This window comes from Medicago sativa, chromosome 5 (genome assembly GCF_051527215.1).
Source record: "Medicago sativa cultivar Bolivia chromosome 5, Bolivia_mono, whole genome shotgun sequence".
NCBI classification, from domain to species: domain Eukaryota; kingdom Viridiplantae; phylum Streptophyta; class Magnoliopsida; order Fabales; family Fabaceae; genus Medicago; species Medicago sativa.
The window spans coordinates 35,405,538-35,432,512 of NC_140753.1; the positions used below are offsets into that span (position 1 = coordinate 35,405,538).

General features: G+C 28.3%; 1 long non-coding RNA gene across 1 annotated transcript; it reads left to right on the plus strand.

The window, feature by feature from the left end:
* The first annotated feature begins 24,586 nt into the window (after positions 1 to 24,586).
* Positions 24,587 to 26,419, plus strand: LOC146922023 (uncharacterized). Its single transcript, XR_015010822.1, has 2 exons — positions 24,587 to 24,841; positions 26,146 to 26,419. It is a non-coding gene; the product is annotated as an uncharacterized LOC146922023 (long non-coding RNA).
* The last annotated feature ends 556 nt before the right edge of the window (positions 26,420 to 26,975 follow it).

The window sequence follows — 26,975 nt, forward strand, 5'->3', positions numbered from 1 at the left end:
ATGTTTTTAGTCCCTCCCTAAATTTTTTTATTAACTTTAAGTCCCTATTTTCATTTTAAAGGGACTATTTTGGAGGACTAAAAATATCCAATTTTTGTAAAATGTTTTCAAAAAAGAGACTATTTTTACAAACTTAAAAAATTTTGAGGACTAAAATTATCATTAAAATTTCATAGGGACTAACCTTAAAAACTCATGATTTTGTAGGGACTAAAAACTTATTTAACCCTTAAATTATTCGAAAAATATATGTTGATATATATTTTATTATTTGGAAATTTTAAATGAAATAATTAATTTAGTCATTATTATAAAGTTTTTCATAGTCGCCAAATTTTGTTACAATATCTTGGAACACATCCTGCTATATTTTGGTATGCAATCTAATATATTTTCGTATGTGATTATACATATATTTTGGCACTCAATAATATATTTTTGTACTCAAAATAAATTTTTTGTACTCAATATGATATATATATTGTATTGAATTTGAGATATGAATTTGAGATATTTTTGTACTAGATCTAATATGTGAATTACTTGTTTCCAAAGTTTCTCATATATTAGTTGTGAATTTCTTCTATAAATAGAGAGCTCACATATATTGCATTCTACAGACTGAAAGGTATTCTGAAACTTCGAATACTTTTCTTCTCTCTCCCTTTATGATTTGTGTTGACGAGTCGTTCTTCCCGTCATTTCCTTTTTTTTTTGGTCCATGAAATTAACCATTTTCTTCTCTCTCCCTTTTTGATTTGTGTTGAAGAAGTTTTCTTCCCTTCATCTCATTCTTTTCCTTCAAAATTAAGAGTGTTCTTTAGACCATATACCCTTATAGATATAATGTCACTTGATAATTAAGAATGGTCTGAAGAGCCTAGTCCCTTTGATAATTTATGTCCCTTCCGAATAAATAATATTTTAAGACCATAGTCCCTTTTTCGATATAATCATAATGATCATAAAAATACATTCCTCCTCAATTCTTGCAGAAGTTAGATGTTAACATATAACTAATTATATATAGTTCTCAGAATCGATCATTGCCTTCTTCTTCTTCTTAAGCAAGTATGTGTCCAAGAAAAATAAAAACATTTAATTTGTGAATTTAAACTCCTATGATGAAAAACAGAAGGAAAAAATAGAGTGAGAGAGAACTATTCCATGTTCAACCCCGAGGCTGACGAAGCTTTCGATTTGTTACGAAAAAAGTTTTTGGAAATAACTAATTCAAAGCCTCATCAGTTTTGGGGTTGGACTTGGAATGGTTCTCTCACTCTGTTCTTTTCCTATTGTTTTTCATTATAGGTGTTTTAATTAACAAAGTAATCGTTTTGATTGTTCATGTGGACTTTCTTGGTTAAGAAGAAACTTTAATAAGAAGAAGAATAAGAAGACAGAGAAGGATTCTAAAGAAATTTATATATATATATATAAAACTAAATGTTGGTATCTCCTTTTCACTTTTGTATATATAACAACTTCTACAAGACCTCAAATTCTATTTTTATTGTTCCAATTTGTTCCTTTCAGAATTAATAATAAATTCAATCGAAATTTGTCGAGATTAAATTATGGGTTAAATATGTTTTTAGTCCCTCCCTAAATTTTTTTATTAACTTTAAGTCCCTATTTTCATTTTAAAGGGACTATTTTGGAGGACTAAAAATATCCAATTTTTGTAAAATGTTTTCAAAATAGAGACTATTTTTACAAACTTAAAAATTTTGGAGGACTAAAATTACCATTAAAATTTCATAGGGACTAACCTTAAAAACTCATGATTTTGTTGGGACTAAAAACATATTTAACCCTTAAATTATTCGAAAAATATATGTTGATATATATTTTATTATCTGGAAATTTTAAATGAAATAATTAATTTAGTCATTATTATAAAGTTTTTCATAGTCGCCAAATTTTGTTACAATATCTTGGAACACATCCTGCTATATTTTGGTATGCAATCTAATATATTTTCGTATGTGATTATACATATATTTTGGCACTCAATAATATATTTTTGTACTCAAAATAAATTTTTTGTACTCAATATGATATATATATATATTGTACTGAATTTGAGATATTTTTGTACTAGATCTAATATGTGAATTACTTGTTTCCAAAGTTTCTCATATATTAGTTGTGAATTTCTTCTATAAATAGAGAGCTCACATATATTGCATTCTACACACTGAAAGGTATTCTGAAACTTCGAATACTTTTCTTCTCTCTCCCTTTATGATTTGTGTTGACGAGTCTTTCTTCCCTTCATCTCCTTTTTTTTTTTGGTCCATGAAATTAACCATTTTCTTCTCTCTCCCTTTTTGATTTGTGTTGAAGAAGTTTTCTTCCCTTCATCTCATTCTTTTCCTTCAAAATTAAGAGTGTTCTTTAGACCATATACCCTTATAGATATAATGTCACTTGATAATTAAGAATGGTCTTAAGAGCCTAGTCCCTTTGATAATTTATGTCCCTTCCGAATAAATAATATTTTAAGACCATAGACCCTTTTTCGATATAATCATAATGATCATAAAAATACATTCCTCCTCAATTCTTGCAGAAGTTAGATGTTGGCATATAACTAATTATATATAGTTCTCAGAATCGATCATTGCCTTCTTCTTCTTCTTCTTAAGCAAGTATGTGTCCAAGAAAAATAAAAACATTTAATTTGTGAATTTAAACTCCTATGATGAAAAACAGAAGGAAAAAATAGAGTGAGAGAGAACTATTCCATGTTCAACCCCAAGGCTGACGAAGCTTTCGATTTGTTACGAAAAAAGTTTTTGGAAATAACTAATTCAAAGCCTCATCAGTTTTGGGGTTGGACTTGGAATGGTTCTCTCACTCTGTTCTTTTCCTATTGTTTTTCATTATAGGTGTTTTAATTAACAAAGTAATCGTTTTGATTGTTCATGTTGACTTTCTTGGTTAAGAAGAAACTTTAATAAGAAGAAGAAGAATAAGAAGACAGAGAAGGATTCTAAAGAAATATATATATATATATATATATATATATATATATATATATATATATATATATATATAAAACTAAATGTTGGTATCTCCTTTTCACTTTTGTATATATAACAACTTCTACAAGACCTCAAATTCTATTTTTATTGTTCCAATTTGTTCCTTTCAGAATTAATAATAAATTCAATCGAAATTTGTCGAGATTAAATTATGGGTTAAATATGTTTTTAGTCCCTCCCTAAATTTTTTTATTAACTTTAAGTCCCTATTTTCATTTTAAAGGGACTATTTTGGAGGACTAAAAATATCCAATTTTTGTAAAATGTTTTCAAAATAGAGACTATTTTTACAAACTTAAAAATTTTGGAGGACTAAAATTACCATTAAAATTTCATAGGGACTAACCTTAAAAACTCATGATTTTTGTTGGGACTAAAAACTTATTTAACCCTTAAATTATTCGAAAAATATATGTTGATATATATTTTATTATCTGGAAATTTTAAATGAAATAATTAATTTAGACATTATTATAAAGTTTTTCATAGTCGCCAAATTTTGTTACAATATCTCGGAACACATCCTGCTATATTTTGGTATGCAATCTAATATATTTTCGTATGTGATTATACATATATTTTGGCACTCAATAATATATTTTTGTACTCAAAATAAATTTTTTGTACTCAATATGATATATATATTGTACTGAATTTGAGATATTTTTGTACTAGATCTAATATGTGAATTACTTGTTTCCAAAGTTTCTCATATATTAGTTGTGAATTTCTTCTATAAATAGAGAGCTCACATATATTGCATTCTACACACTGAAAGGTATTCTGAAACTTCGAATACTTTTCTTCTCTCTCCCTTTATGATTTGTGTTGACGAGTCGTTCTTCCCTTCATCTCCTTTTTTTTTGGTCCATGAAATTTACCATTTTCTTCTCTCTCCCTTTTTGATTTGTGTTGAAGAAGTTTTCTTCCTTTCATCTCATTCTTTTCCTTCAAAATTAAGAGTGTTCTTTAGACCATATACCCTTATAGATATAATGTCACTTGATAATTAAGAATGGTCTTAAGAGCCTAGTCCCTTTGATAATTTATGTCCCTTCCGAATAAATAATATTTTAAGACCATAGTCCCTTTTTCGATATAATCATAATGATCATAAAAATACATTCCTCCTCAATTCTTGCAGAAGTTAGATGTTAGCATATAACTAATTATATATAGTTCTCAGAATCGATCATTGCCTTCTTCTTCTTCTTAAGCAAGTATGTGTCCAAGAAAAATAAAAACATTTAATTTGTGAATTTAAACACCTATGATGAAAAACAGAAGGAAAAAATAAAGTGAGAGAGAACTATTCCATGTTCAACCCCAAGGCTGACGAAGCTTTCGATTTGTTACGAAAAAAGTTTTTGGAAATAACTAATTCAAAGCCTCATCAGTTTTGGGGTTGGACTTGGAATGGTTCTCTCACTCTGTTCTTTTCCTATTGTTTTTCATTATAGGTGTTTTAATTAACAAAGTAATCGTTTTGATTGTTCATGTTGACTTTCTTGGTTAAGAAGAAACTTTAATAAGAAGAAGAAGAATAAGAAGACAGAGAAGGATTCTAAAGAAATATATATATATATATATATATATATATATATATATATATATATATATATATAAACTAAATGTTGGTATCTCCTTTTCACTTTTGTATATATAACAACTTCTACAAGACCTCAAATTCTATTTTTATTGTTCCAATTTGTTCCTTTCAGAATTAATAATAAATTCAATCGAAATTTGTCGAGATTAAATTATGGGTTAAATATGTTTTTAGTCCCTCCCTAAATTTTTTTATTAACTTTAAGTCCCTATTTTCATTTTAAAGGGACTATTTTGGAGGACTAAAAATATCCAATTTTTGTAAAATGTTTTCAAAATAGAGACTATTTTTACAAACTTAAAAATTTTGGAGGACTAAAATTACAATTAAAATTTCATAGGGACTAACCTTAAAAACTCATGATTTTTGTTGGGACTAAAAACTTATTTAACCCTTAAATTATTCGAAAAATATATGTTGATATATATTTTATTATCTGGAAATTTTAAATGAAATAATTAATTTAGACATTATTATAAAGTTTTTCATAGTCGCCAAATTTTGTTACAATATCTCGGAACACATCCTGCTATATTTTGGTATGCAATCTAATATATTTTCGTATGTGATTATACATATATTTTGGCACTCAATAATATATTTTTGTACTCAAAATAAATTTTTTGTACTCAATATGATATATATATTGTACTGAATTTGAGATATTTTTGTACTAGATCTAATATGTGAATTACTTGTTTCCAAAGTTTCTCATATATTAGTTGTGAATTTCTTCTATAAATAGAGAGCTCACATATATTGCATTCTACACACTGAAAGGTATTCTGAAACTTCGAATACTTTTCTTCTCTCTCCCTTTATGATTTGTGTTGACGAGTCGTTCTTCCCTTCATCTCCTTTTTTTTTGGTCCATGAAATTTACCATTTTCTTCTCTCTCCCTTTTTGATTTGTGTTGAAGAAGTTTTCTTCCTTTCATCTCATTCTTTTCCTTCAAAATTAAGAGTGTTCTTTAGACCATATACCCTTATAGATATAATGTCACTTGATAATTAAGAATGGTCTTAAGAGCCTAGTCCCTTTGATAATTTATGTCCCTTCCGAATAAATAATATTTTAAGACCATAGTCCCTTTTTCGATATAATCATAATGATCATAAAAATACATTCCTCCTCAATTCTTGCAGAAGTTAGATGTTAGCATATAACTAATTATATATAGTTCTCAGAATCGATCATTGCCTTCTTCTTCTTCTTAAGCAAGTATGTGTCCAAGAAAAATAAAAACATTTAATTTGTGAATTTAAACTCCTATGATGAAAAACAGAAGGAAAAAATAGAGTGAGAGAGAACAATTCCATGTTCAACCCCAAGGCTGACGAAGCTTTCGATTTGTTACGAAAAAAGTTTTTGGAAATAACTAATTCAAAGCCTCATCAGTTTTGGGGTTGGACTTGGAATGGTTCTCTCACTCTGTTCTTTTCCTATTGTTTTTCATTATAGGTGTTTTAATTAACAAAGTAATCGTTTTGATTGTTCATGTGGACTTTCTTGGTTAAGAAGAAACTTTAATAAGAAGAAGAAGAATAAGAAGACAGAGAAGGATTCTAAAGAAATATATATATATATATATATATATATATATATATATATATATATAACTAAATGTTGGTATCTCCTTTTCACTTTTGTATATATAACAACTTCTACAAGACCTCAAATTCTATTTTTATTGTTCCAATTTGTTCCTTTCAGAATTAATAATAAATTCATTCGAAATTTGTCGAGATTAAATTATGGGTTAAATATGTTTTTAGTCCCTCCCTAAATTTTTTTATTAACTTTAAGTCCCTATTTTCATTTTAAAGGGACTATTTTGGAGGACTAAAAATATCCAATTTTTGTAAAATGTTTTCAAAATAGAGACTATTTTTACAAACTTAAAAATTTTGGAGGACTAAAATTACCATTAAAATTTCATAGGGACTAACCTTAAAAACTCATGATTTTTGTTGGGACTAAAAACTTATTTAACCCTTAAATTATTCGAAAAATATATGTTGATATATATTTTATTATCTGGAAATTTTAAATGAAATAATTAATTTAGACATTATTATAAAGTTTTTCATAGTCGCCAAATTTTGTTACAATATCTCGGAACACATCCTGCTATATTTTGGTATGCAATCTAATATATTTTCGTATGTGATTATACATATATTTTGGCACTCAATAATATATTTTTGTACTCAAAATAAATTTTTTGTACTCAATATGATATATATATATTGTACTGAATTTGAGATATTTTTGTACTAGATCTAATATGTGAATTACTTGTTTCCAAAGTTTCTCATATATTAGTTGTGAATTTCTTCTATAAATAGAGAGCTCACATATATTGCATTCTACACACTGAAAGGTATTCTGAAACTTCGAATACTTTTCTTCTCTCTCCCTTTATGATTTGTGTTGACGAGTCGTTCTTCCCTTCATCTCCTTTTTTTTTGGTCCATGAAATTAACCATTTTCTTCTCTCTCCCTTTTTGATTTGTGTTGAAGAAGTTTTCTTCCCTTCATCTCATTCTTTTCCTTCAATATTAAGAGTGTTCTTTAGACCATATACCCTTATAGATATAATGTCACTTGATAATTAAGAATGGTCTTAAGAGCCTAGTCCCTTTGATAATTTATGTCCCTTCCGAATAAATAATATTTTAAGACCATAGTCCCTTTTTCGATATAATCATAATGATCATAAAAATACATTCCTCCTCAATTCTTGCAGAAGTTAGATGTTAGCATATAACTAATTATATATAGTTCTCAGAATCGATCATTGCCTTCTTCTTCTTCTTAAGCAAGTATGTGTCCAAGAAAAATAAAAACATTTAATTTGTGAATTTAAACTCCTATGATGAAAAACAGAAGGAAAAAATAGAGTGAGAGAGAACAATTCCATGTTCAACCCCAAGGCTGACGAAGCTTTCGATTTGTTACGAAAAAAGTTTTTGGAAATAACTAATTCAAAGCCTCATCAGTTTTGGGGTTGGACTTGGAATGGTTCTCTCACTCTGTTCTTTTCCTATTGTTTTTCATTATAGGTGTTTTAATTAACAAAGTAATCGTTTTGATTGTTCATGTGGACTTTCTTGGTTAAGAAGAAACTTTAATAAGAAGAAGAAGAATAAGAAGACAGAGAAGGATTCTAAAGAAATATATATATATATATATATATATATATATATATATATATATATATATATAACTAAATGTTGGTATCTCCTTTTCACTTTTGTATATATAACAACTTCTACAAGACCTCAAATTCTATTTTTATTGTTCCAATTTGTTCCTTTCAGAATTAATAATAAATTCAATCGAAATTTGTCGAGATTAAATTATGGGTTAAATATGTTTTTAGTCCCTCCCTAAATTTTTTTATTAACTTTAAGTCCCTATTTTCATTTTAAAGGGACTATTTTGGAGGACTAAAAATATCCAATTTTTGTAAAATGTTTTCAAAAAAGAGACTATTTTTACAAACTTAAAAAATTTTGAGGACTAAAATTATCATTAAAATTTCATAGGGACTAACCTTAAAAACTCATGATTTTGTTGGGACTAAAAACTTATTTAACCCTTAAATTATTCGAAAAATATATGTTGATATATATATTTTATTATCTGGAAATTTTAAATGAAATAATTAATTTAGTCATTATTATAAAGTTTTTCATAGTCGCCAAATTTTGTTACAATATCTTGGAACACATCCTGCTATATTTTGGTATGCAATCTAATATATTTTCGTACGTGATTATACATATATTTTGGCACTCAATAATATATTTTTGTACTCAAAATAAATTTTTTGTACTCAATATGATATATATATTGTACTGAATTTGAGATATTTTTGTACTAGATCTAATATGTGAATTACTTGTTTCCAAAGTTTCTCATATATTAGTTGTGAATTTCTTCTATAAATAGAGAGCTCACATATATTGCATTCTACACACTGAAAGGTATTCTGAAACTTCGAATACTTTTCTTCTCTCTCCCTTTATGATTTGTGTTGACGAGTCGTTCTTCCCTTCATCTCCTTTTTTTTTGGTCCATGAAATTTACCATTTTCTTCTCTCTCCCTTTTTGATTTGTGTTGAAGAAGTTTTCTTCCTTTCATCTCATTCTTTTCCTTCAAAATTAAGAGTGTTCTTTAGACCATATACCCTTATAGATATAATGTCACTTGATAATTAAGAATGGTCTTAAGAGCCTAGTCCCTTTGATAATTTATGTCCCTTCCGAATAAATAATATTTTAAGACCATAGTCCCTTTTTCGATATAATCATAATGATCATAAAAATACATTCCTCCTCAATTCTTGCAGAAGTTAGATGTTAGCATATAACTAATTATATATAGTTCTCAGAATCGATCATTGCCTTCTTCTTCTTCTTAAGCAAGTATGTGTCCAAGAAAAATAAAAACATTTAATTTGTGAATTTAAACTCCTATGATGAAAAACAGAAGGAAAAAATAGAGTGAGAGAGAACAATTCCATGTTCAACCCCAAGGCTGACGAAGCTTTCGATTTGTTACGAAAAAAGTTTTTGGAAATAACTAATTCAAAGCCTCATCAGTTTTGGGGTTGGACTTGGAATGGTTCTCTCACTCTGTTCTTTTCCTATTGTTTTTCATTATAGGTGTTTTAATTAACAAAGTAATCGTTTTGATTGTTCATGTGGACTTTCTTGGTTAAGAAGAAACTTTAATAAGAAGAAGAAGAATAAGAAGACAGAGAAGGATTCTAAAGAAATATATATATATATATATATATATATATATATATATATATATATATATATAACTAAATGTTGGTATCTCCTTTTCACTTTTGTATATATAACAACTTCTACAAGACCTCAAATTCTATTTTTATTGTTCCAATTTGTTCCTTTCAGAATTAATAATAAATTCAATCGAAATTTGTCGAGATTAAATTATGGGTTAAATATGTTTTTAGTCCCTCCCTAAATTTTTTTATTAACTTTAAGTCCCTATTTTCATTTTAAAGGGACTATTTTGGAGGACTAAAAATATCCAATTTTTGTAAAATGTTTTCAAAAAAGAGACTATTTTTACAAACTTAAAAAATTTTGAGGACTAAAATTATCATTAAAATTTCATAGGGACTAACCTTAAAAACTCATGATTTTGTTGGGACTAAAAACTTATTTAACCCTTAAATTATTCGAAAAATATATGTTGATATATATATTTTATTATCTGGAAATTTTAAATGAAATAATTAATTTAGTCATTATTATAAAGTTTTTCATAGTCGCCAAATTTTGTTACAATATCTTGGAACACATCCTGCTATATTTTGGTATGCAATCTAATATATTTTCGTACGTGATTATACATATATTTTGGCACTCAATAATATATTTTTGTACTCAAAATAAATTTTTTGTACTCAATATGATATATATATTGTACTGAATTTGAGATATTTTTGTACTAGATCTAATATGTGAATTACTTGTTTCCAAAGTTTCTCATATATTAGTTGTGAATTTCTTCTATAAATAGAGAGCTCACATATATTGCATTCTACACACTGAAAGGTATTCTGAAACTTCGAATACTTTTCTTCTCTCTCCCTTTATGATTTGTGTTGACGAGTCGTTCTTCCCTTCATCTCCTTTTTTTTTGGTCCATGAAATTTACCATTTTCTTCTCTCTCCCTTTTTGATTTGTGTTGAAGAAGTTTTCTTCCTTTCATCTCATTCTTTTCCTTCAAAATTAAGAGTGTTCTTTAGACCATATACCCTTATAGATATAATGTCACTTGATAATTAAGAATGGTCTTAAGAGCCTAGTCCCTTTGATAATTTATGTCCCTTCCGAATAAATAATATTTTAAGACCATAGTCCCTTTTTCGATATAATCATAATGATCATAAAAATACATTCCTCCTCAATTCTTGCAGAAGTTAGATGTTAGCATATAACTAATTATATATAGTTCTCAGAATCGATCATTGCCTTCTTCTTCTTCTTAAGCAAGTATGTGTCCAAGAAAAATAAAAACATTTAATTTGTGAATTTAAACTCCTATGATGAAAAACAGAAGGAAAAAATAGAGTGAGAGAGAACTATTCCATGTTCAACCCCAAGGCTGACGAAGCTTTCGATTTGTTACGAAAAAAGTTTTTGGAAATAACTAATTCAAAGCCTCATCAGTTTTGGGGTTGGACTTGGAATGGTTCTCTCACTCTGTTCTTTTCCTATTGTTTTTCATTATAGGTGTTTTAATTAACAAAGTAATCGTTTTGATTGTTCATGTGGACTTTCTTGGTTAAGAAGAAACTTTAATAAGAAGAAGGAGAATAAGAAGACAGAGAAGGATTCTAAAGAAATATATATATATATATATATATATATATATATATATATATATATATATATATATATATAAAACTAAATGTTGGTATCTCCTTTTCACTTTTGTATATATAACAACTTCTACAAGACCTCAAATTCTATTTTTATTGTTCCAATTTGTTCCTTTCAGAATTAATAATAAATTCAATCGAAATTTGTCCAGATTAAATTATGGGTTAAATATGTTTTTAGTCCCTCCCTAAATTTTTTTATTAACTTTAAGTCCCTATTTTCATTTTAAAGGGACTATTTTGGAGGACTAAAAATATCCAATTTTTTTAAAATGTTTTCAAAAAAGAGACTATTTTTACAAACTTAAAAAATTTTGAGGACTAAAATTATCATTAAAATTTCATAGGGACTAACCTTAAAAACTCATGATTTTGTTGGGACTAAAAACTTATTTAACCCTTAAATTATTCGAAAAATATATGTTGATATATATTTTATTATCTGGAAATTTTAAATGAAATAATTAATTTAGTCATTATTATAAAGTTTTTCATAGTCGCCAAATTTTGTTACAATATCTTGGAACACATCCTGCTATATTTTGGTATGCAATCTAATATATTTTCGTATGTGATTATACATATATTTTGGCACTCAATAATATATTTTTGTACTCAAAATAAATTTTTTGTACTCAATATGATATATATATTGTACTGAATTTGAGATATTTTTGTACTAGATCTAATATGTGAATTACTTGTTTCCAAAGTTTCTCATATATTAGTTGTGAATTTCTTCTATAAATAGAGAGCTCACATATATTGCATTCTACACACTGAAAGGTATTCTGAAACTTCGAATACTTTTCTTCTCTCTCCCTTTATGATTTGTGTTGACGAGTCGTTCTTCCCTTCATCTCCTTTTTTTTTGGTCCATGAAATTAACCATTTTCTTCTCTCTCCCTTTTTGATTTGTGTTGAAGAAGTTTTCTTCCCTTCATCTCATTCTTTTCCTTCAATATTAAGAGTGTTCTTTAGACCATATACCCTTATAGATATAATGTCACTTGATAATTAAGAATGGTCTTAAGAGCCTAGTCCCTTTGATAATTTATGTCCCTTCCGAATAAATAATATTTTAAGACCATAGTCCCTTTTTCGATATAATCATAATGATCATAAAAATACATTCCTCCTCAATTCTTGCAGAAGTTAGATGTTAGCATATAACTAATTATATATAGTTCTCAGAATCGATCATTGCCTTCTTCTTCTTCTTAAGCAAGTATGTGTCCAAGAAAAATAAAAACATTTAATTTGTGAATTTAAACTCCTATGATGAAAAACAGAAGGAAAAAATAGAGTGAGAGAGAACTATTCCATGTTCAACCCCAAGGCTGACGAAGCTTTCGATTTGTTACGAAAAAAGTTTTTGGAAATAACTAATTCAAAGCCTCATCAGTTTTGGGGTTGGACTTGGAATGGTTCTCTCACTCTGTTCTTTTCCTATTGTTTTTCATTATAGGTGTTTTAATTAACAAAGTAATCGTTTTGATTGTTCATGTGGACTTTCTTGGTTAAGAAGAAACTTTAATAAGAAGAAGGAGAATAAGAAGACAGAGAAGGATTCTAAAGAAATATATATATATATATATATATATATATATATATATATATATATAAAACTAAATGTTGGTATCTCCTTTTCACTTTTGTATATATAACAACTTCTACAAGACCTCAAATTCTATTTTTATTGTTCCAATTTGTTCCTTTCAGAATTAATAATAAATTCAATCGAAATTTGTCCAGATTAAATTATGGGTTAAATATGTTTTTAGTCCCTCCCTAAATTTTTTTATTAACTTTAAGTCCCTATTTTCATTTTAAAGGGACTATTTTGGAGGACTAAAAATATCCAATTTTTTTAAAATGTTTTCAAAAAAGAGACTATTTTTACAAACTTAAAAAATTTTGAGGACTAAAATTATCATTAAAATTTCATAGGGACTAACCTTAAAAACTCATGATTTTGTTGGGACTAAAAACTTATTTAACCCTTAAATTATTCGAAAAATATATGTTGATATATATTTTATTATCTGGAAATTTTAAATGAAATAATTAATTTAGTCATTATTATAAAGTTTTTCATAGTCGCCAAATTTTGTTACAATATCTTGGAACACATCCTGCTATATTTTGGTATGCAATCTAATATATTTTCGTATGTGATTATACATATATTTTGGCACTCAATAATATATTTTTGTACTCAAAATAAATTTTTTGTACTCAATATGATATATATATTGTACTGAATTTGAGATATTTTTGTACTAGATCTAATATGTGAATTACTTGTTTCCAAAGTTTCTCATATATTAGTTGTGAATTTCTTCTATAAATAGAGAGCTCACATATATTGCATTCTACACACTGAAAGGTATTCTGAAACTTCGAATACTTTTCTTCTCTCTCCCTTTATGATTTGTGTTGACGAGTCGTTCTTCCCTTCATCTCCTTTTTTTTTGGTCCATGAAATTAACCATTTTCTTCTCTCTCCCTTTTTGATTTGTGTTGAAGAAGTTTTCTTCCCTTCATCTCATTCTTTTCCTTCAATATTAAGAGTGTTCTTTAGACCATATACCCTTATAGATATAATGTCACTTGATAATTAAGAATGGTCTTAAGAGCCTAGTCCCTTTGATAATTTATGTCCCTTCCGAATAAATAATATTTTAAGACCATAGTCCCTTTTTCGATATAATCATAATGATCATAAAAATACATTCCTCCTCAATTCTTGCAGAAGTTAGATGTTAGCATATAACTAATTATATATAGTTCTCAGAATCGATCATTGCCTTCTTCTTCTTCTTAAGCAAGTATGTGTCCAAGAAAAATAAAAACATTTAATTTGTGAATTTAAACTCCTATGATGAAAAACAGAAGGAAAAAATAGAGTGAGAGAGAACTATTCCATGTTCAACCCCAAGGCTGACGAAGCTTTCGATTTGTTACGAAAAAAGTTTTTGGAAATAACTAATTCAAAGCCTCATCAGTTTTGGGGTTGGACTTGGAATGGTTCTCTCACTCTGTTCTTTTCCTATAGTTTTTCATTATAGGTGTTTTAATTAACAAAGTAATCGTTTTGATTGTTCATGTGGACTTTCTTGGTTAAGAAGAAACTTTAATAAGAAGAAGAAGAATAAGAAGACAGAGAAGGATTCTAAAGAAATATATATATATATATATATATATATATATATATATATATATAAAACTAAATGTTGGTATCTCCTTTTCACTTTTGTATATATAACAACTTCTACAAGACCTCAAATTCTATTTTTATTGTTCCAATTTGTTCCTTTCAGAATTAATAATAAATTCAATCGAAATTTGTCCAGATTAAATTATGGGTTAAATATGTTTTTAGTCCCTCCCTAAATTTTTTTATTAACTTTAAGTCCCTATTTTCATTTTAAAGGGACTATTTTGGAGGACTAAAAATATCCAATTTTTTTAAAATGTTTTCAAAAAAGAGACTATTTTTACAAACTTAAAAAATTTTGAGGACTAAAATTATCATTAAAATTTCATAGGGACTAACCTTAAAAACTCATGATTTTGTTGGGACTAAAAACTTATTTAACCCTTAAATTATTCGAAAAATATATGTTGATATATATTTTATTATCTGGAAATTTTAAATGAAATAATTAATTTAGTCATTATTATAAAGTTTTTCATAGTCGCCAAATTTTGTTACAATATCTTGGAACACATCCTGCTATATTTTGGTATGCAATCTAATATATTTTCGTATGTGATTATACATATATTTTGGCACTCAATAATATATTTTTGTACTCAAAATAAATTTTTTGTACTCAATATGATATATATATTGTACTGAATTTGAGATATTTTTGTACTAGATCTAATATGTGAATTACTTGTTTCCAAAGTTTCTCATATATTAGTTGTGAATTTCTTCTATAAATAGAGAGCTCACATATATTGCATTCTACACACTGAAAGGTATTCTGAAACTTCGAATACTTTTCTTCTCTCTCCCTTTATGATTTGTGTTGACGAGTCGTTCTTCCCTTCATCTCCTTTTTTTTTGGTCCATGAAATTAACCATTTTCTTCTCTCTCCCTTTTTGATTTGTGTTGAAGAAGTTTTCTTCCCTTCATCTCATTCTTTTCCTTCAATATTAAGAGTGTTCTTTAGACCATATACCCTTATAGATATAATGTCACTTGATAATTAAGAATGGTCTTAAGAGCCTAGTCCCTTTGATAATTTATGTCCCTTCCGAATAAATAATATTTTAAGACCATAGTCCCTTTTTCGATATAATCATAATGATCATAAAAATACATTCCTCCTCAATTCTTGCAGAAGTTAGATGTTAGCATATAACTAATTATATATAGTTCTCAGAATCGATCATTGCCTTCTTCTTCTTCTTAAGCAAGTATGTGTCCAAGAAAAATAAAAACATTTAATTTGTGAATTTAAACTCCTATGATGAAAAACAGAAGGAAAAAATAGAGTGAGAGAGAACTATTCCATGTTCAACCCCAAGGCTGACGAAGCTTTCGATTTGTTACGAAAAAAGTTTTTGGAAATAACTAATTCAAAGCCTCATCAGTTTTGGGGTTGGACTTGGAATGGTTCTCTCACTCTGTTCTTTTCCTATTGTTTTTCATTATAGGTGTTTTAATTAACAAAGTAATCGTTTTGATTGTTCATGTGGACTTTCTTGGTTAAGAAGAAACTTTAATAAGAAGAAGAAGAATAAGAAGACAGAGAAGGATTCTAAAGAAATATATATATATATATATATATATATATATATATATATATATATAAAACTAAATGTTGGTATCTCCTTTTCACTTTTGTATATATAACAACTTCTACAAGACCTCAAATTCTATTTTTATTGTTCCAATTTGTTCCTTTCAGAATTAATAATAAATTCAATCGAAATTTGTCCAGATTAAATTATGGGTTAAATATGTTTTTAGTCCCTCCCTAAATTTTTTTATTAACTTTAAGTCCCTATTTTCATTTTAAAGGGACTATTTTGGAGGACTAAAAATATCCAATTTTTTTAAAATGTTTTCAAAAAAGAGACTATTTTTACAAACTTAAAAAATTTTGAGGACTAAAATTATCATTAAAATTTCATAGGGACTAACCTTAAAAACTCATGATTTTGTTGGGACTAAAAACTTATTTAACCCTTAAATTATTCGAAAAATATATGTTGATATATATTTTATTATCTGGAAATTTTAAATGAAATAATTAATTTAGTCATTATTATAAAGTTTTTCATAGTCGCCAAATTTTGTTACAATATCTTGGAACACATCCTGCTATATTTTGGTATGCAATCTAATATATTTTCGTATGTGATGATACATATATTTTGGCACTCAATAATATATTTTTGTACTCAAAATAAATTTTTTGTACTCAATATGATATATATATTGTACTGAATTTGAGATATTTTTGTACTAGATCTAATATGTGAATTACTTGTTTCCAAAGTTTCTCATATATTAGTTGTGAATTTCTTCTATAAATAGAGAGCTCACATTTATTGCATTCTACACACTGAAAGGTATTCTGAAACTTCGAATACTTTTCTTCTCTCTCCCTTTATGATTTGTGTTGACGAGTCGTTCTTCCCTTCATCTCCTTTTTTTTTGGTCCATGAAATTAACCATTTTCTTCTCTCTCCCTTTTTGATTTGTGTTGAAGAAGTTTTCTTCCCTTCATCTCATTCTTTTCCTTCAATATTAAGAGTGTTCTTTAGACCATATACCCTTATAGATATAATGTCACTTGATAATTAAGAATGGTCTTAAGAGCCTAGTCCCTTTGATAATTTATGTCCCTTCCGAATAAATAATATTTTAAGACCATAGTCCCTTTTTCGATATAATCATAATGATCATAAAAATACATTCCTCCTCAATTCTTGCAGAAGTTAGATGTTAGCATATAACTAATTATATATAGTTCTCAGAATCGATCATTGCCTTCTTCTTCTTCTTAAGCAAGTATGTGTCCAAGAAAAATAAAAACATTTAATTTGTGAATTTAAACTCCTATGATGAAAAACAGAAGGAAAAAATAGAGTGAGAGAGAACTATTCCATGTTCAACCCCAAGGCTGACGAAGCTTTCGATTTGTTACGAAAAAAGTTTTTGGAAATAACTAATTCAAAGCCTCATCAGTTTTGGGGTTGGACTTGGAATGGTTCTCTCACTCTGTTCTTTTCCTATTGTTTTTCATTATAGGTGTTTTAATTAACAAAGTAATCGTTTTGATTGTTCATGTGGACTTTCTTGGTTAAGAAGAAACTTTAATAAGAAGAAGAAGAATAAGAAGACAGAGAAGGATTCTAAAGAAATATATATATATATATATATATATATATATATAAAACTAAATGTTGGTATCTCCTTTTCACTTTTGTATATATAACAACTTCTACAAGACCTCAAATTCTATTTTTATTGTTCCAATTTGTTCCTTTCAGAATTAATAATAAATTCAATCGAAATTTGTCGAGATTAAATTATGGGTTAAATATGTTTTTAGTCCCTCCCTAAATTTTTTTATTAACTTTAAGTCCCTATTTTCATTTTAAAGGGACTATTTTGGAGGACTAAAAATATCCAATTTTTGTAAAATGTTTTCAAAATAGAGACTATTTTTACAAACTTAAAAATTTTGGAGGACTAAAATTACCATTAAAATTTCATAGGGACTAACCTTAAAAACTCATGATTTTGTTGGGACTAAAAACTTATTTAACCCTTAAATTATTCGAAAAATATATGTTGATATATATTTTATTATCTGGAAATTTTAAATGAAATAATTAATTTAGTCATTATTATAAAGTTTTTCATAGTCGCCAAATTTTGTTACAATATCTTGGAACACATCCTGCTATATTTTGGTATGCAATCTAATATATTTTCGTATGTGAGTATACATATATTTTGGCACTCAATAATATATTTTTGTACTCAAAATAAATTTTTTGTACTCAATATGATATATATATTGTACTGAATTTGAGAAATTTTTGTACTAGATCTAATATGTGAATTACTTGTTTCCAAAGTTTCTCATATATTAGTTGTGAATTTCTTCTATAAATAGAGAGCTCACATATATTGCATTCTACACACTGAAAGGTATTCTGAAACTTCGAATACTTTTCTTCTCTCTCCCTTTATGATTTGTGTTGACGAGTCGTTCTTCCCTTCATCTCCTTTTTTTTTGGTCCATGAAATTAACCATTTTCTTCTCTCTCCCTTTTTGATTTGTGTTGAAGAAGTTTTCTTCCCTTCATCTCATTCTTTTCCTTCAAAATTAAGAGTGTTCTTTAGACCATATACCCTTATAGATATAATGTCACTTGATAATTAAGAATGGTCTTAAGAGCCTAGTCCCTTTGATAATTTATGTCCCTTCCGAATAAATAATATTTTAAGACCATAGTCCCTTTTTCGATATAATCATAATGATCATAAAAATACATTCCTCCTCAATTCTTGCAGAAGTTAGATGTTAGCATATAACTAATTATATATAGTTCTCAGAATCAATCATTGCCTTCTTCTTCTTCTTAAGCAAGTATGTGTCCAAGAAAAATAAAAACATTTAATTTGTGAATTTAAACTCCTATGATGAAAAACAGAAGGAAAAAATAGAGTGAGAGAGAACTATTCCATGTTCAACCCCAAGGCTGACGAAGCTTTCGATTTGTTACGAAAAAGGTTTTTGGAAATAACTAATTCAAAGCCTCATCAGTTTTGGGGTTGGACTTGGAATGGTTCTCTCACTCTGTTATTTTCCTATTGTTTTTCATTATAGGTGTTTTAATTAACAAAGTAATCGTTTTGATTGTTCATGTGGACTTTCTTGGTTAAGAAGAAACTTTAATAAGAAGACAGAGAAGGATTCTAAAGAAATATATATATATATATATATATATATATATATATATAACTAAATGTTGGTATCTCCTTTTCACTTTTGTATATATAACAACTTCTACAAGACCTCAAATTCTATTTTTATTGTTCCAATTTGTTCCTTTCAGAATTAATAATAAATTCAATCGAAATTTGTCTAGATTAAATTATGGGTTAAATATGTTTTTAGTCCCTCCCTAAATTTTTTTATTAACTTTAAGTCCCTATTTTCATTTTAAAGGGACTATTTTGGAGGACTAAAAATATCCAATTTTTGTAAAATGTTTTCAAAATAGAGACTATTTTTACAAACTTAAAAATTTTGGAGGACTAAAATTACCATTAAAATTTCATAGGGACTAACCTTAAAAACTCATGATTTTGTTGGGACTAAAAACTTATTTAACCCTTAAATTATTCAAAAAATATATGTTGATATATATTTTATTATCTGGAAATTTTAAATGAAATAATTAATTTAGTCATTATTATAAAGTTTTTCATAGTCGCCAAATTTTGTTACAATATCTTGGAACACATCCTGCTATATTTTGGTATGCAATCTAATATATTTTCGTATGTGATTATACATATATTTTGGCACTCAATAATATATTTTTGTACTCAAAATAAATTTTTTGTACTCAATATGATATATATATTGTACTGAATTTGAGATATTTTTGTACTAGATCTAATATGTGAATTACTTGTTTCCAAAGTTTCTCATATATTAGTTGTGAATTTCTTCTATAAATAGAGAGCTCACATTTATTGCATTCTACACACTGAAAGGTATTCTGAAACTTCGAATACTTTTCTTCTCTCTCCCTTTATGATTTGTGTTGACGAGTCGTTCTTCCCTTCATCTCCTTTTTTTTTGGTCCATGAAATTAACCATTTTCTTCTCTCTCCCTTTTTGATTTGTGTTGAAGAAGTTTTCTTCCCTTCATCTCATTCTTTTCCTTCAATATTAAGAGTGTTCTTTAGACCATATACCCTTATAGATATAATGTCACTTGATAATTAAGAATGGTCTTAAGAGCCTAGTCCCTTTGATAATTTATGTCCCTTCCGAATAAATAATATTTTAAGACCATAGTCCCTTTTTCGATATAATCATAATGATCATAAAAATACATTCCTCCTCAATTCTTGCAGAAGTTAGATGTTAGCATATAACTAATTATATATAGTTCTCAGAATCGATCATTGCCTTCTTCTTCTTCTTAAGCAAGTATGTGTCCAAGAAAAATAAAAACATTTAATTTGTGAATTTAAACTCCTATGATGAAAAACAGAAGGAAAAAATAGAGTGAGAGAGAACTATTCCATGTTCAACCCCAAGGCTGACGAAGCTTTCGATTTGTTACGAAAAAAGTTTTTGGAAATAACTAATTCAAAGCCTCATCAGTTTTGGGGTTGGACTTGGAATGGTTCTCTCACTCTGTTCTTTTCCTATTGTTTTTCATTATAGGTGTTTTAATTAACAAAGTAATCGTTTTGATTGTTCATGTGGACTTTCTTGGTTAAGAAGAAACTTTAATAAGAAGAAGAAGAATAAGAAGACAGAGAAGGATTCTAAAGAAATATATATATATATATATATATATATATATATAAAACTAAATGTTGGTATCTCCTTTTCACTTTTGTATATATAACAACTTCTACAAGACCTCAAATTCTATTTTTATTGTTCCAATTTGTTCCTTTCAGAATTAATAATAAATTCAATCGAAATTTGTCGAGATTAAATTATGGGTTAAATATGTTTTTAGTCCCTCCCTAAATTTTTTTATTAACTTTAAGTCCCTATTTTCATTTTAAAGGGACTATTTTGGAGGACTAAAAATATCCAATTTTTGTAAAATGTTTTCAAAATAGAGACTATTTTTACAAACTTAAAAATTTTGGAGGACTAAAATTACCATTAAAATTTCATAGGGACTAACCTTAAAAACTCATGATTTTGTTGGGACTAAAAACTTATTTAACCCTTAAATTATTCGAAAAATATATGTTGATATATATTTTATTATCTGGAAATTTTAAATGAAATAATTAATTTAGTCATTATTATAAAGTTTTTCATAGTCGCCAAATTTTGTTACAATATCTTGGAACACATCCTGCTATATTTTGGTATGCAATCTAATATATTTTCGTATGTGAGTATACATATATTTTGGCACTCAATAATATATTTTTGTACTCAAAATAAATTTTTTGTACTCAATATGATATATATATTGTACTGAATTTGAGAAATTTTTGTACTAGATCTAATATGTGAATTACTTGTTTCCAAAGTTTCTCATATATTAGTTGTGAATTTCTTCTATAAATAGAGAGCTCACATATATTGCATTCTACACACTGAAAGGTATTCTGAAACTTCGAATACTTTTCTTCTCTCTCCCTTTATGATTTGTGTTGACGAGTCGTTCTTCCCTTCATCTCCTTTTTTTTTGGTCCATGAAATTAACCATTTTCTTCTCTCTCCCTTTTTGATTTGTGTTGAAGAAGTTTTCTTCCCTTCATCTCATTCTTTTCCTTCAAAATTAAGAGTGTTCTTTAGACCATATACCCTTATAGATATAATGTCACTTGATAATTAAGAATGGTCTTAAGAGCCTAGTCCCTTTGATAATTTATGTCCCTTCCGAATAAATAATATTTTAAGACCATAGTCCCTTTTTCGATATAATCATAATGATCATAAAAATACATTCCTCCTCAATTCTTGCAGAAGTTAGATGTTAGCATATAACTAATTATATATAGTTCTCAGAATCAATCATTGCCTTCTTCTTCTTCTTAAGCAAGTATGTGTCCAAGAAAAATAAAAACATTTAATTTGTGAATTTAAACTCCTATGATGAAAAACAGAAGGAAAAAATAGAGTGAGAGAGAACTATTCCATGTTCAACCCCAAGGCTGACGAAGCTTTCGATTTGTTACGAAAAAGGTTTTTGGAAATAACTAATTCAAAGCCTCATCAGTTTTGGGGTTGGACTTGGAATGGTTCTCTCACTCTGTTATTTTCCTATTGTTTTTCATTATAGGTGTTTTAATTAACAAAGTAATCGTTTTGATTGTTCATGTGGACTTTCTTGGTTAAGAAGAAACTTTAATAAGAAGACAGAGAAGGATTCTAAAGAAATATATATATATATATATATATATATATATATATATATAACTAAATGTTGGTATCTCCTTTTCACTTTTGTATATATAACAACTTCTACAAGACCTCAAATTCTATTTTTATTGTTCCAATTTGTTCCTTTCAGAATTAATAATAAATTCAATCGAAATTTGTCTAGATTAAATTATGGGTTAAATATGTTTTTAGTCCCTCCCTAAATTTTTTTATTAACTTTAAGTCCCTATTTTCATTTTAAAGGGACTATTTTGGAGGACTAAAAATATCCAATTTTTGTAAAATGTTTTCAAAATAGAGACTATTTTTACAAACTTAAAAATTTTGGAGGACTAAAATTACCATTAAAATTTCATAGGGACTAACCTTAAAAACTCATGATTTTGTTGGGACTAAAAACTTATTTAACCCTTAAATTATTCAAAAAATATATGTTGATATATATTTTATTATCTGGAAATTTTAAATGAAATAATTAATTTAGTCATTATTATAAAGTTTTTCATAGTCGCCAAATTTTGTTACAATATCTTGGAACACATCCTGCTATATTTTGGTATGCAATCTAATATATTTTCGTATGTGATTATACATATATTTTGGCACTCAATAATATATTTTTGTACTCAAAATAAATTTTTTGTACTCAATATGATATATATATTGTACTGAATTTGAGATATTTTTGTACTAGATCTAATATGTGAATTACTTGTTTCCAAAGTTTCTCATATATTAGTTGTGAATTTCTTCTATAAATAGAGAGCTCACATATATTGCATTCTACACACTGAAAGGTATTCTGAAACTTCGAATACTTTTCTTCTCTCTCCCTTTATGATTTGTGTTGACGAGTCGTTCTTCCCTTCATCTCCTTATTTTTTGGTCCATGAAATTAACCATTTTCTTCTCTCTCCCTTTTTGATTTGTGTTGAAGAAGTTTTCTTCCCTTCATCTCATTCTTTTCCTTCAATATTAAGAGTGTTCTTTAGACCATATACCCTTATAGATATAATGTCACTTGATAATTAAGAATGGTCTTAAGAGCCTAGTCCCTTTGATAATTTATGTCCCTTCCGAATAAATAATATTTTAAGACCATAGTCCCTTTTTCGATATAATCATAATGATCATAAAAATACATTCCTCCTCAATTCTTGCAGAAGTTAGATGTTAGCATATAACTAATTATATATAGTTCTCAGAATCGATCATTGCCTTCTTCTTCTTCTTAAGCAAGTATGTGTCCAAGAAAAATAAAAACATTTAATTTGTGAATTTAAACTCCTATGATGAAAAACATAAGGAAAAAATAGAGTGAGAGAGAACTATTCCATGTTCAACCCCAAGGCTGACGAAGCTTTCGATTTGTTACGAAAAAAGTTTTTGGAAATAACTAATTCAAAGCCTCATCAGTTTTGGGGTTGGACTTGGAATGGTTCTGTTCTTTTCCTATTGTTTTTCATTATAGGTGTTTTAATTAACAAAGTAATCGTTTTGATTGTTCATGTGGACTTTCTTGGTTAAGAAGAAACTTTAATAAGAAGAAGAAGAATAAGAAGACAGAGAAGGATTCTAAAGATATATATATATATATATATATATATATATATATATATATATATATATATATAAAACTAAATGTTGGTATCTCCTTTTCACTTTTGTATATATAACAACTTCTACAAGTTCTCAAATTCTATTTTTATTGTTCCAATTTGTTCCTTTCAGAATTAATAATAAATTCAATCGAAATTTGTCGAGATTAAATTATGGGTTAAATATGTTTTTAGTCCCTCCCTAAATTTTTTTATTAACTTTAAGTCCCTATTTTCATTTTAAAGGGACTATTTTGGAGGACTAAAAATATCCAATTTTTGTAAAATGTTTTCAAAAAAGAGACTATTTTTACAAACTTAAAAATTTTTGAGGACTAAAATTATCATTAAAATTTCATAGGGACTAACCTTAAAAACTCATGATTTTGTAGGGACTAAAAACTTATTTAACCCTTAAATTATTCGAAAAATATATGTTGATATATATTTTATTATTTGGAAATTTTAAATGAAATAATTAATTTAGTCATTATTATAAAGTTTTTCATAGTTGCCAAATTTTGTTACAATATCTTGGAACACATCCTGCTATATTTTGGTATGCAATCTAATATATTTTCGTATGTGATTATACATATATTTTGGCACTCAATAATATATTTTTTGTAATACCCCATCCATTTATGTTGCGAGTAATATCAGTTAACGAAAGGAAGTGCGCGTCTGAGCTTAGGGGCGTAATTGGAATTTGAGCTTGAGGGGTATTTAAGGGCAAAAGGTCCCAAAAATATTCATTTTCATTTGAACTTTCTCTCTCTAGGTTTCCAACAAATATTTCTCTCTCCCTTCTCTCTAAAATTTCGGCCCAATCTCCCCTCCATAATCATCCACTCTTTGTGATAATTCCTTGAGGCAAGCATCATGGAAAGGGATAAGAAGTTCATGTTGGAAAACACCTAAAGATTGTAGAAGCAAGCTCTCTCTCTCTTGATTCTTGTCTACCTAGGGTTTGGTTAAGCTTAGAAACACTTGAATCTTATTTCTTTTGGGCAAGGTGAGTTCTTAGTTAGAAAAGCCTTCCTTTGGTTTGAGCTTTCTTGGTGTGTAAGCTTTGATTGTGCTAGATGTGTTTATGAACTTCAAAGCTAATTCTTGATGAATATTTGTTAAGGTTGCCATGAAATATGTTATTTATTGCTTTAGTATGTTGCTGGATGTTTTGGTGCATTGCAGGAAGCATTAGGATGCGTTTTGGGTCAAAAATTGCAATTTTGGTACCACAGGCCCGAAGAACTACGCTATTAGCGAAATTCTACGCTAATAGCGCAGCTCCCCAGAAAAGCCACGCCCCAGGGGCGCTAATAGCGCAGCCCTCTGGAGTGGCCAACTTAATTTTGGCCTTTTGGCCCTCCCTCGGGTCGGTGGTGCGTTCCGAAGTATTTCTTTCATCGTTTTCCAATCTTATAACCCCAAAACGACATCTAGGCAATGCATCTAACACGTAACGATTCTCGAATTAAAAATCATGGCAATCATAACATAATCATTAGGGATTTCTAGTGAGCGAATCACTTGAATGTGAGAGGGAAAGTAATAGTTTATCAAGGGAAGAAACATAGAGACTCGACATAGTTTGTCGTGAATAGAATAGCATCATTTAGACGATGAATAATAGATTGTGATACGATTAGATATCTTTTCACTAAGAATGTTTTAATAACATATATGTGCCGTGTCTCTTGTGATCACACTAGGTTGGTTTCAAGAGGTTTCCATTAGGTGAAACGGGAATAGCCGTAAGGGGCCCACACGTCACTAGGGAGTTCCGGTGGTTTACCTTAGATAGGTTTCCATCGAGCAGATAGGGTTTGCGCTCGGGTTTACTCCACCCCGGGGCTTTCCATAAAATGAATCCAGATATTGTTATTGTTCAACGCTAACTCTTATTTCAAATATTGTTGACTATGAGATGACGTCAGATACGTTAAGCTTCAGACTAGAATAGTTAAAGATAGTTTTGTCGATGACGATTCTAGGTTTTCCCCTAATCGTACGACTTAGTAATGTGACATATGTAAAGACCTCGATGCTTAGAGAGTATCTTGGTAAAGCGGTCTTAGATTACCCCTTAACCGCGATGTCATATTTAGAAATATTGAGACTATAACAAGTAAGTTGAACCTACGACGGGTCTAGCATGCACTACCGTCTAGGAAAACAACCCACACACGTATAATCAACCGTCAGGTTGTAAAGTAGACACGTGGTAACCATAGACTTTTCCCGAGGTTATCACTAGCTAGGGTTAGATAGAACTCACTGAGGCATTATGTCTCATCCCTCTCCTTATTTGTTCAGGTTCTCAGGTTTCCCGCAGTAAAGGTAAAGAAAAGGTGCAGGTTTAGCATGCATGCAAGGACTTCATCTTGGTGTTAAAGTAGTTGATGCATATGTATAATTATTAGCACATGTTGTATATTGGATGTATAATTAGATTTGTACGACAAACTTCTATGAAGAATGATGTAATATAAGACTTTGGTTGTTGAGTTGTGTTTGATGACACAGTTATATTGTAAAATTAATGTATCCAATATCAGTTTTAAAGCACTTTTGATTATTCTAGACACTATCAAAGTGGGCGTTACAAATTGGTATCAGAGCAGGTCGTTCCAGATCGTGCCTTGGGTCATTAATATTACAATCCAAGGAGTTGTTCTTTCGAGTTTAGGATATTGTCCTCATTGTTATATTTGGTTGAAATTGATCACTTTGACTTAAATATGACAGTTAGAGCGGAAATGTCCGGAGCGCGAAGAGGACGAGGACGAGGCCGGCCAAGGAATAATCAGAATGATGAGGAGAATGAGAATCCTAGTGCTCAGATGTGGGCACAGTTGATGCAGCAGAATCAGCAGATGATGCAAATGATGCAACAGCAGATCCAGCAGAATGCTCAATCCCATCAGCAGTGGGTTGAAGCTATGCAACAAGGTCCGGGAGTGCATCAACAGCATCCTCCACCTCCAGTTGTGGGGAACCTAGCTTTCCGAGAGTACAATCGGAACCATCCTCCAGAGTTCGATGGTAGTGGTGAACCACCAGAGGCTAAGAGGTGGATTAAGCACATGGAAAAGATTTTCCTTATGGCCAACTATACCGAGGAAGATAAGGTGATCTTTGCAACT